At 43.9% G+C, this 12,410-nt stretch overlaps 1 long non-coding RNA gene across 1 annotated transcript in view; it reads left to right on the forward strand.

The window, feature by feature from the left end:
- The window catches only part of LOC115298243, a 255,033-nt gene that overhangs the window by 192,702 nt on the left and 49,921 nt on the right, over positions 1–12,410 (forward strand). The window lies entirely within an intron of this gene.

Genomic DNA, 12,410 nt, shown 5'->3' on the forward strand with positions numbered 1-12,410 from the left:
GTCCAAACGCCCGTGTTTGAGCTCATCTCTACCCCTGGGGGTTTCAGTCACATAAGCCAGTAAACACCTTCCCCCCTCACCACCTCGCCAGTGCAGTTAGAGATGTGTTTTCTTGTACTTTCTCTTTGTGAGGCCTGACTTACACAGCCTTTTCTCATTATAGTTAGCAATGTTTCCTTAGATCTGGTCATCTTACATAAAATCCTTAAAAATTTTGAACTTTTTAATATAAAAACATCTATTACCCCACCATCCCTCCCAATCTACCCTCTGCTCTGCTTTCAAACTTATTTTACAAAAGTCTGATTTAGTTATGTCCCTCCGTCTATCAAAGTATATTGGTGGCCTGCCATTTTCTAGAGAATGAAATCTCAATGTTGTAGCCTTGTGTGCAAGTCCCACAGGTCTCGGGTCAACCCAGGCTTTAGGTCCTGGTGCCCCCACTCACCTCGTGCCACCGTCACTCCAGGAAGAGAATCCACTCCCTCCCCCTGAGACGGCAGGTGTCCTCACAGCTTTATGCCTCTGCCTTGCTGTTTCCTCCTTCAGGGCTGCATCCTTCCCCTTCTGTCTTGGCACGGCCCTATCTCCTCTGGTAAAGTGAGTGCTCTGTTTTCAGGAGTTCTAGAGCCTTGACTGTATCTGACAGTATGATATTTTTTCCATTTGATCAGAGGTAGTTATTCATATCTCTTCCTCTCACCCTTGTTTGAGGGTTTCTTGGCAGCACCTGTGTCTTCGTTTTTGTGTCCCTGGGGTACAAAACGTTGCTGAGCCAGAGCAGGAGCTAATGCAGGTGGATAAAGTCATAAATCAATGAATGATTGAATGAATGATGCACCATTACTTTTTGTATCTTTGCAAGCGAGTCACATGGGTTCATGAATATAAGCAGAAATGATTGCTTTACTCTTTTCTTATTTGTACTATCTTGTAGGTTTTCACTCGTGGAAAAAATTTTTTTTTTTTGACAGCTGTCATGAGGATTCTTTTAATGCAATCTGGCACTAAATACCTTGCCAGATACATTTTCCTTGAGGACATTGATAATGGCTTTTTATGGTTAAGATCCCTCTAAGGCTATGCACATGCATCAATGATTTCATTTTTCATTTATCTATTCATTGACTTTTATTAAGCACTTCACAGAGTCCAGACCTTGGGCCAGGCGACAGCAGACCCAAGACAATGAAAGCATGCTTTCTACCTCTAGGGAGACCACAGTCTGCAGCCTAAAACCTATCAGCTTTTACTGTTGGATCTCTTTACTACCCTGCACACACTCTTAATAGTCACTATTTATTAATAACTTTCTGTCTGCCTTATGTACACCCTTGAGGGCTCTCCTAACTACTCTGAGAGGTATTAGAATCCTTATTTCATGGGGAAGGAAACAGGAGCTCAGAGAGCTAAGGTGACCTGACCAAGCACTTAGAGCTACTCAGCTGTGGAACTGCCATTAGACCATCATTTATTGATGCCACAGCCACTATGCCATAATGCCTTCTCACGGGCATGTCTTTCTTTCAGCAAGATCTCTTAGAACATGGGGATCTCTCCCATGTTTTCTTACTCAAAGTTTTAAGCTCTCTCAAGCCCACTGAAATGATTATTTCAACAAAAATATGTAGCTTACTTTGACCTAACTTCTTGCTACCTCCTCTTTTGCTTAAATATCCTAGCTTTTAGATGTCCATGTCCGTGCTCATATTTTTGGCTTCTGTAATATTAGAATTTTTTAAAGTTTATTCATTTACTTTGAAATATAGAGAGTGGGAGGGCCAGAGAGAAAGGGAGAAAGAGAATCCCAAGCAGGCTCCATGATGACAGCTGACAAGGGGCTCAGAATCATAACCATGCTATCATGGCATGAGCCTAATCTGAGAGTCAGATCCCCAACTGACTGAGTCCTCCCCCACCCCGCGCCATGCACCCCTGTAATATTAGAATATTTTGACTGCAAGTAATGGAAACACATTTCATACCACATTTGACTAAATGGAGTAAAAGAAGCCCAAATGATGACAGACTATATTGTTTAATGAGTTTGGGAGATTTTTGTGTTAGCCTACAAAATCAAATTTTAAAAAAACCGCAGTAATGGAGGAGTCAGAGGCCAGACTCCAAAGTTTTGTGACTGGAGCCAATGCCCAAAAACTGTAAGGATTTTGTCTTTTTGCATTCACCTTGCATCTCCACTTCTCCCTGCTTTCTGGTGGTTGGGCATCTTCTGCTGATGAAAAATTCCTCCAAGCTGCCAAGGAAGAATGGGTAGGCAGGTCCCACATTTTATCTTTTGAACAATGTGATCTCTCCCTTCCCTCCACAGCGTAGGGCCGTCTTCCTTTCCAGCTTTAGCAGTCAGACCTCTGAGAAGAACCTCAGTTTGTTTGGCTTTGAGCTGATCCCTAACTCAGTCTTTGAGTCTGGCAAGAAGAGTATTAACATTCTTGGAAGCTCTGTGGTAATACCATTGGTTGGATGAGTAATTGTCCAAAAGAAAGAGGGGTGATTCCGCCAGAAGAGAAGGGATGAGAAAATATGTGAGGAAGCCAAATATTAAATGGCATAGTCAACTCTAAAATGCAGAGTTTGGATTTTTGCTAGTATAATTATGTGGACCATAGGTAGAGGGCATTTCTGGTACTACTTCAATTTATGTCTCTTCCTGGAATTCTTTCTGATACAGTGTTTGTCATTCTTAAAAATATCCAGGCTTAGGAGCACATGGGTTTAGGGGCACATGGGCAGCTTAGTGGATTAAGTGTCAAACTCTTGATCTTAGCTTAGGTCTTGATCTTAGAGCCATGAGTTCCAGCCCAGAGTTGGGTTCTATGCTGGGAATGAAGCCTACTTAAAAAATCCAGGTGTAGATGATAAGTGATGGCCACTCTAACACAGATACAATATTTGAAATTGTGATTGTCTTGGGAAACTCAGAATGCTTCTAAGATCATTCCAAGTACATAATAGTCATCTGGTCTTCAACTGATGGGAAATAACTTGGAATAGTGGACCAAGCACTGGTGTCACTGGAGAGGCAATTAGCTGATGCATGAGAAAGTACGGTGTAAACTGTACAATTCTGTTACAATAGTAAAAACAGCTAACGTACATTTTGAGTGTTTATCTAGACATTGTGCCGGGCTTTTGCATGAACTACCTCACTTTATCTGCAAAACAACCCTATAAGATAGTATTATTATCTCTGTATTACAGATGACAACGATAGAGCAAAGTGAAGCAAAGATTCTTGCCTAAAATCTACGGCAAAGACTTAGCAAAGCTCAGATTCAAACTCGGACCATGACCGTTCACCTCCAGGCAGTGGTGGATTACTTTCCTATGTGGAGTGTGCACCTCAGTGGGGGAGGGGGGAGCCGCAGAGAGGGAGTTCTCTTTCTTGATTCTGCCTTATTTCTCTGACTCTGCTGAGAGGAGGCAGCAGCCAGGTTGTCATGAGTAGTAGCCATCCTCCAAGATGGTAGGGCAGACCAGCACTGGTTAATGGCTCTGGGATGATCCCATATTGAGGGACATGCGTCCCTTTGTGCTCTGACATTGATGTTACTGTCAGTTGACAGTGAGCTTTATCATCAGTCCCTTCAAGTACAAAAGGCCACTGTTCGGAAACTGTCATTAAAAGCAGCCTCTCTTTTTAAAAGCAGTCTCTCCTTTATTCTCTCCATAATAGGAGCCAGTGTACCAGAAGAGACTGACCTTAAGTTGAGCCTGTTTAGTTAAAAAAAAAAAAAAAAGAAGGAAAGAAAGAAATAGAATAGGTTATGTTTTTAATGTATTTAAGATTGAGGCACAGGATTAGAATGGAGCTGGGGGTAGTAGGGAATAGAAGGCAGGGTGGGAGAAAGCAGAGGTGGCCTTGGATTTTCTTTGGTTTTGGATAATGGGCATTTCTAGTTAAATCAACACAGTCTATTTCACAGCCTGTCTCCTGGTGATGTATATACTCTTTGGACAGGGTTGTGGGCTGCCTAAAGATCTCTTTTAGCCGTAGGACATGGGTATAAATAAGCTTTATGTAGTCACAGCCACTAAGGGCGATTACGGGCAGAGTGCATTCTAAAAGGACGGGGCAGGCCGCGCATTGTTCCAGGGGAGGAGGGTGGGGAGGAGGGAGAACGTCCTGAAGGGAAGCAACAGGCCGAGTTCTACTGCACAAACTTCCTCCCTGGTCTTTGTTGCTTTTAATGACCCTCTGGGGAGGTGATTTTCTCGTGATGGAAAACCAAGACCCTTGTGATTGAGAAGCACCTCAGAATGGAAGCCTCGAACTTGGGTTTTACAAGTTCTTCCCAGGTGCAAGTGTAGTCTTTGTCACGTCCGAGTCACCCAGCTGGGTGCAGGCTGCTTTACCTCCCCGTGCCTGTCTCCGCAGCTCTAGCCCAGCCTGCACGTTGGCTGTGAAGGTGACGGGAGCTGAGCGGAGAAAAGAGCTTGGACGAGAACCTGGCGCCTCGTGAGGGCTCAGCCAGCCCTTGTTCCTGTTTACGCTTCAGGCATTCGTAGACATGAACAAGGCAGCAGGCGGGAACTGATCATCCCACATTCTGAGGAAGGAAGGTCAGTTAGGATTTAGCTTTCCTCCCACCCATTGTCCCCTGCATGAGGCTGATGGGAGAGGCCTCAGTGAGGGGGTAACATTGGGGCAGTGACCCAACAGAGAAACTGGAATCAGCTGTGCAAGAGTCATCCCAGTGGAAGGGAACAGAAGGTCCTGAGGGGGGACGGGGGAGCTTATTGTTTCCATGGAGCTGAAAAGAACCAATATGGCTGAAGTCCAGTGACCCTGGTGGGCCTGGTGGGCCTTGAGGTCCGGCAGGTAGGCAGGGCCAGATCAGGCAAGGCCTTACATGCCGGAGTAAGGGCATGGTTTTCGATTTCCAGCAGCAGGAAGCCACTGGGAGATTTGAAGATTGGCTTGCTCAGATTCACTTTTGAAGATTACTCTGTCTATGGAATAAAAAATGGCTTGTAGGAAAGACCAAAAGGGGTCTGTTGTGGTTCACCGGGGAAGAGGTGATGTTGACTTACGAGGGAGTGTCAGGGTTAGATCATGCCCCCCGCCCTGAGCCCTGAGTCCCCAGCAGACAAAGGCTGCTGCTCTACCTGTATGTTCTCACCACAATGTTTGCTTTATTACTTTCATCTGCTATTGCTTGTTTAATTGTTTGTTTTCACGAGGCCGTAAGGCAAGGACTTCATGTCTCCTCTCTGCTTCCTTATATGCTCAGTTCCTGTCCATCACCTAACTCTTAATAGGCTCTCAATATTTATTTAATGGATGAATATATACAGTGTAGTACTCATTGCAGTGTTTGATTTTGCAAGTCCATGTCACATCAAGCAATCTACTTCATGGAGAGGAAAGTCATTCCTTTTGAACTTGCAGTATTTGTGATGGGAGGTGGGATTCCAGATATCTTTATGTCAAGGAAAATGAGCAACACTGTGGATCTTGGACAGGGCAAAGGCAATACATACCTCGGCTCTATTTTCTGCAGCAAGATGTCATCTTAGCTCCTTATCTGTGGCATCTCAACCAGGAGTCCTAGTTAATTTTCATGCAGAAGAAGCCTTTGAAAGCCAGGCCTCTTTCATGCTCTGGGAAGATTTGAGAGGGGTCAACCCTGTTTAGATTGGTTCTCTGTACCACTCGGGGAAGCCTGCTGGCTGCTCTCAGCATGGAGCATGTTGCGGGGAGGAGATGAGCAGGAAACAGACCAAAGAACCAGGGCACTTCCCAGCTTGAATCAGGCCTGTCTTGTGTGGATTCATTATTTTGTTGAAATTAATCCCCAGAATGGCAGACATAGTGTATTTGAATGTGAACTCATGGTGTATTTCATGGCCAAGCGAATGTGGTTTTGGATTATCCACCCTGGTTGATCGTCCTTGCTTCCAAGCCCTTCCATTAGTGCAGATAATTGAACCGTACCTGGATTTGTGTTTTCACACCCAATTTGTTGTACTTATGGCATTTGCTGTGGGCTGGGGAGTATGAGATGATCTCTTCCTGCTAGTTCTCATTCACAGTGGGGCTGGTGTAGTTTACAAGCAACAGTGACTGTAGCTGTCACTTAATGAGAGCTTTCCATGTTCCCAGCCATTGCGCTCCGCCCTTTATCAGGATGATCACATTCAATCTCACAACAATCCTATAGTAATACTAATAATATTAATAGCCATTTATTTAGCAATTACTGTGTGCCAAGTGCTGCTCTAAGTGATGGCATGTATTAACTCATTTATTTTCAAAGCAACCCCCAAAGCAGTAACTCCACTCCTAGGGAATGAGAGTCACATGGATCCCGATCTGAGCGATACCCTTGGTATTGAACCAAGTTGACGCCCTGCCCGTAATGTAGGTACTGCTATCATCTTCTTGTTAAAGGGACTTCAAAAAGGAGAGGTTTGTTGCCCAAGGTCACGCAGCCAGTGTATGATAGGGTCAGGAATTGAACTCATTTTTCTGTCTCTAAAGTTCTTGCTTTCTTTTAGTTCTTGCAACCGAGAACCAAAAGCCAGACATTTATTATTATCGGTGGGTTTGGGACACTTGACACTGTGACAGAGAAACCATCTCCCACATTTTTACTGGAGTATGATTTTGCAGGGACACCGTGGCAAGGTAAGTTCAGTTCTGTGAGTGTGCAGAGAAGTTGACCTGAAGAAAGTCAAAGAGCCCCAGTTAGTCGGAAGAGCGGGATGTCATGGTGTGCTTTTGCTTTGTGGTAGTCTCCCTGCCAAAGTTTTGTTGTTGTTGCTGTTGTTGTTTTGTAAACTACTTGTGACTGTGTATAGCCAGGAGCCAGCCAGAAGGACAACAGTGGCTTTGTGAATTTGCAACAGATATTCAGATAAGATAAGCACATAATTAGCATGGAGCAGCAGATGAGGTTGTCTGGAAGTTTTAAATTCTGCAGAGGGAATTAGCAAATAGTTCGTGGTAACAATGACTTTCAGATGGTTGTGAATGGGGAGTGGAGGCCCAGCCCTTGGAGACAGTTAATAATAGAATGGATTGTTCAAGAGCAACAATTTATGTGCTTTCCATGTGACAAATAATATGCTAGAATTGTGTTCCTATATTGTATGGTGCATTTCTCCCAGTAGCCCTATGAGGTAGGTACTGTTACTGTCCCCACTTACAGACAAGAGTACTGACTCTGACTGTTGAGGGGACATGGCCAACCTCTCCCTCTCCCTCTGTCCTACCCCATCCTCCCTCTCTATTTATTACACACACATATCCCTCTAACAAATGACAAAGTTGGGATTTGAACTCAAGTCTCCTCTAACTCAAAATCCTGTTCTCCCAGAGATCAGCATTAGGGGCTTCAACAAAAAGATGACTAAAGCAGTCTGACTTATTTTCCGCCTTCCCTCATAACTAACACCAGTGTAGCACCAGCCCAAGCGATTAGCTGTATTGCTGGTCTACCACCTCCTTTGGCAGGCGAGGTGGGCTCCGCAGCCTCCCTGCACTGACTCCTGGGAAGTCACAGCACGCCTCTGAGACTGGTGCAATCATTACATCCCTGTGGTTCATAGGGGAAAGCAGAGATGAATTTTCCAAAGTCACCCACACAGAGGTTGTATCAGGACCTGTCTCTGAGCCCTACGTTTGTACTCTTAACCACATGCTATTTTGTCTCCCAGCCAAAGCTAGACAGATGGTTTGTGGGTGGATAGAGAGATACATAAAGGTATACCTGTGTATATACATGCATCTCTGTCTCCCCATCTCTGTATCTATCTGTCTGTCCATCTATCTAAATTTAGAATTCAACACTGTGCTGCCTTTCTCTTTCTTCTGAATCATCTGACCAGCTCACTGCATTTGGAGCAGCCGTGCACTTAACTCCTTGCTTACATTGGTATTCCTCTTCGTAGCCACCCCTGTCACAATAGCAATTGGAATAAAACCCAAAGAGTAGTGCAGAGAATATAAATGGGTTATTTCTCTCTTCAACTCGAGTAGGACAAAATTCTCATAAAGAAGAAGGGAACAAAGGTTCCGTGACAAACATACACCAGGGGACTCTAGCTCTCTCAGATATAGGCCTGTGCATCATAATGGGAAGAGAAATTTAGGATAAAAAGACTTGAATGAGAATTTTAGGTTTCTTTGCTGGATGGAAGCTCATGATCCTGTCCATGTATATGCATCGTCACTAATAGCATTTATTGAACATCTACTCTGTAATCAAAGCTATTACATGTCCCCTACCTATTTAGCTTATGACTCTGTGAGAATGGCTGCCTCGGAGCTGAACAGATGTCTTGCAGAGGACTTTTGTCTGTCTGTGTGTGGATCACCTACATAAGTGGTTGTCTTTAATATCATGAAGGTAGTCAGTAAAAGGGCCTAAGTTGAATGCCAAATCTGTTTACCAGTCAGGGAGATGGGTAGGGTGTGGAAGTGCTGCCATATCAGTCAATACCTTTTGGGTTAATCATCTCTCCTACTCTTGCTTCTACTTGTCACCAGGCACATAATGAAGACTGAGCCTCAGACCACTCATTCCCGGATGCACAAAAAGTGTGGCACTTGAGATGTAGCAACATCTACAGGTCAATTAAGGGCCACTTTTTCCAAGGCTCTAATGGGATGGCCTAGATGTGGGACAAGGGCTTATGGTCCATGCAGCCAAGATACAAAGGCAAATGGCAGGACAGAAAGAATGGAAGAGATGTAAGTTTGTGTGAGCTGTTGCTCTGGTGAGGCTGGTGTTGGACATGTGAATAAATGATGATTTTGACTTAAGACCAAGGAGGCTGGCTCATCGGATGCCTAGGTACAGATGCATTGCCAATAGAAGAATGTGCCATTCAGTGTCCTGTGAAGTTAGTGATCGTGGTGGCTTCCGAGGTCCACGGAAAAGGTCATCTTGGAAGGATGGTGAACAATGGCATCCAAGGAGAAAGTATTGCCGGGAAGGGGCAAAGGCTGAGTCGCAGGCTGAGGCAGGAGGAAGCGGGTTTCCCTCATTTCACGTGCACTGAAGTGCCTCGGCATCGGAGAGCAGGGGGTTCAGTGGGAGCAGTGGGACACAGGAGTGAATCACAGAAGGCGGTGAGACCAGATTATGTGGATATTGAAAGCCTGACTCAGGCTTTGGACTTCATACTAGTTGCTCTGGTGAATTTTGCAAAGTGTATAAACCAATGTAATCTTCATGTGTTTAGGACCGGAGTCCTCAGCCATGACACTATAACATTTTCATCGAGACAATTCTTTCTTGTGAAACACTGTCTTCTGCATTTCGGGAGGCTTAGCAGCATCCCTGTCCTCTACTTGCTAGATGCCAGAAGCATACTCTCTCCCCTTCTTATGACAACCAAAAATGTCCCCAAATGTTACCTGGGGGAGAAAACCAGCTTTGGATGAAAACTCCTGCTTAGGAAGGTATTGCTAACAGCAGTGTGTGGGATGGAAAGAAGAAGGCATATGAAATCCTTAGAAGGCTGTAGCCAAAGTTGGCGGCAGCAGTGGTGAGGGAGTGCACACCCTGCACATAGCCCAGCACCTTTGCTGACAGCAGGATTACCATGAGTATCTAATATTTGTAGGAGAAAGAGGCGTGGGGTTTCGGATATTTAGAAGGAAGTACACAAGTTGTTTTTTTGATGTATTTTGTTTCTCTGATTTTATGAAGATGGTACCACAGTCAAAGGGACCGTAAATTCGGTCTCAGCAGAAATGTTAGCCAAATCCCTTTTCACCATCCAAATTAAAAGACAACGTTAGCAACATTTGATGTTGAGTTTCTGAATAAGATTCACACTGTCCTCATCCTGGCATCTTTTGTAACATTTTATTTATTTTTAAAACTCCTTAGAATTGTACATTTTTGTCTAGGTTCACTCAGTCTGCACAGCCAGCTGGCCATTAGAGAAATCTAGAAAGAAAATTGCTGGAGCAACCAAGCTCTTGTTTGTGTTGCATAATCAACAAAAATAGCCCCAGAAGCAATTACACTTGAAGTTTTAGTGCAAGCATGGCATTCTGTCATTCACCTTGACCCCACTTAGGACCATATCATTTACTCAAATTTCATTATCTGTCTCAAACAAGAATTTCTTGTAAGAGTGCACGTGTTTCTGATTTTATGTGTGTGTGCACACATGCACGTATCCCCTGATTAATTTTGTGTCCCGTTTCCAAATAAATCTTCCTCAGTCACATCTCTCCTCGTGTCACGTGCCCTGCTCAGAAATTTTCAATGGCTCCCTGTTGCTTATCAGATCAACCCTTAGCCACTTAGTATGGCGCTGAATGCCTTCGATGGTCCAGACCTGCTGTTTTTCAGTCTTATCTTTCCCCACTCTGCTGTGTGCATTCTACTTTTTAACTAAGTGAGGTGAATTTTAAACGTGTTTATAAAAAAAGAAGAACTGAGTGAATCAACAAGATTCCAAGTCCTTTTAAAACATCAGGTGAACAGTGTGGAATCCTGAAGCATAGACATGTCTTAGACTCACTTTCTAAATCAAAATTGTTATTGGCTTCTGACAGGGCATCTGGTATTTAATTTTACTATGTCAGACAGGAAATCTAGAGTTGCACATTCCAAGTGTGTGCGTTTATGAATTTTTCATTAATTATTCTGACTGACATTGGATACACGCCTAGCTTAGAAGAGCACCCATTGTTTATTTATTCAGTTTGTTATCCAGGTCACCTGCTATCCAATTAAATTGATCATCATTCCTTTGCTTTTGCTCGTTTCGTTTGCAAAATGCTTTGCTTCAGGTCTTTTCAGTATCCCCCCTGGTCTCCTGTCTACCCTTCATGCAGAGTTCAGTCCTGATCTAGTGAAAACCTCCACACCACTCACATCCCACACGAGTGACGCATCGCGCTTTCTTGATAAATGAATACAGACACATCCACGTGTCTCCATTTCCACTTTCTTAAGTGAGCTTGTGCCAGAGAGAGGCCACATATCTTCTTTCTCTCTTCTGTAAAGTCATTTTGCCTCGTGGTCCACCTCCATGTGTTGTTCCCTTTCAGAATATCTGGGGGCGCACAGAGACAAAAGTACAAAAAGTGAAATTGGTGATTTAAAAATATCTGATGAAAATAAGTCAGTCTCTCCCCTTTCAATTCTCTGTGCCTGGTCTTGTTTAAATATTCCTTTATCTTTATGAGAAATGGAATTTGAGATTTTCAATTCTGGTAAACAGCCACCACCATAAATCTGTAGGCTTTTGATCCTAGATACCCATTGCCTCTACAAAATCTGTTGAGCTGGGAGAAAGTTCTCCCCCTGAAAATAATGCTGCACTTTATATGCCGCCTGTACAGCATGACACATGATAGATTGCCACAGGATTAAACATACTTTTCTTTGTCACTGCTAGACAGGGGTGATTTTGGTTTATGGATGCCCCAGATTACTTTCTACCTGCCTCTCTTTACTGAGTACAGAGAAGTTTCATGACCAAACTCCTACATCTGATTCTAAGTGACATGTGGTTGACCCCAATGTGTTGTCACCAGGTTTTTGGATATTTTAAGTCCTTGAATATATAGGGACCCTGGCTTCTGTTCCCTCCCTGCAGATCTGTCTAGGTTTGATGGACTCTGATGGAAAGGCCCCCTGGGAGGTCTTGCAGGCAGCCCGAGGGACCCTTTTTGCTTTTGTGTCAGAGGAATTTCTGGAGTCGTAACTTCTGGGTTCATATCACATACCTGTTACCCATCAGTCTTGTGACTGGGTGCATATTACTTAATCACTGTGTGTGTGTGTGTGTGTGTGTGTGTGTGTGTGTGTGTGTGAGTTTTTCCATCTGCATAAAGAGGATGCTGAAGCATGCACCTGTCAGGGATTTGTGGGGTTTAAGGATTTGATACCTGCAAAGTGCTGATCAAAATACTGGACAGAGGGTAAATGCTTCGTCTCCTCACGGTTGTCACATGAGTAGTTGGTAGGTACCTACCTTCATAGAAGTTGAAGGACTTGTCAAGTCATATGGCTCCAATCCAAGCTGAGTGTGCCCCACCCAGCAGAGTGGAGTGGAGGGTGGTGGAATTAAAATGGAATGGAGGGGGGAGTGGAGTCACATGCTGCGGAGGGACATGGAGTGTAACCGCAACGGCAGGAAGAAATCTGTTCACAGATTTTAATGAAAAGCCATCGAGAGAGAAACTTTTGATACCTGTATTGAGAAACCACGCATCTTTCAGGAAAGTGAAGATGTTCCTGTGTAACAAAGGAGCAGTGTTAATTCTCTTGTCCTGGGGTAAGAACAACATCTCTATCTGTGGATAAATTAGAATTATGAAAAAAATATTTTTTAGAAGGCTATCATCAACTTGTGATGTGTCAACCCCCTGCACCAGAGGTAGATATTATTTGGAATATACAACAGAACTCGTGGAT

This window comes from Suricata suricatta, chromosome 8 (assembly GCF_006229205.1).
Source record: "Suricata suricatta isolate VVHF042 chromosome 8, meerkat_22Aug2017_6uvM2_HiC, whole genome shotgun sequence".
In the NCBI taxonomy this organism is placed as follows: domain Eukaryota; kingdom Metazoa; phylum Chordata; class Mammalia; order Carnivora; family Herpestidae; genus Suricata; species Suricata suricatta.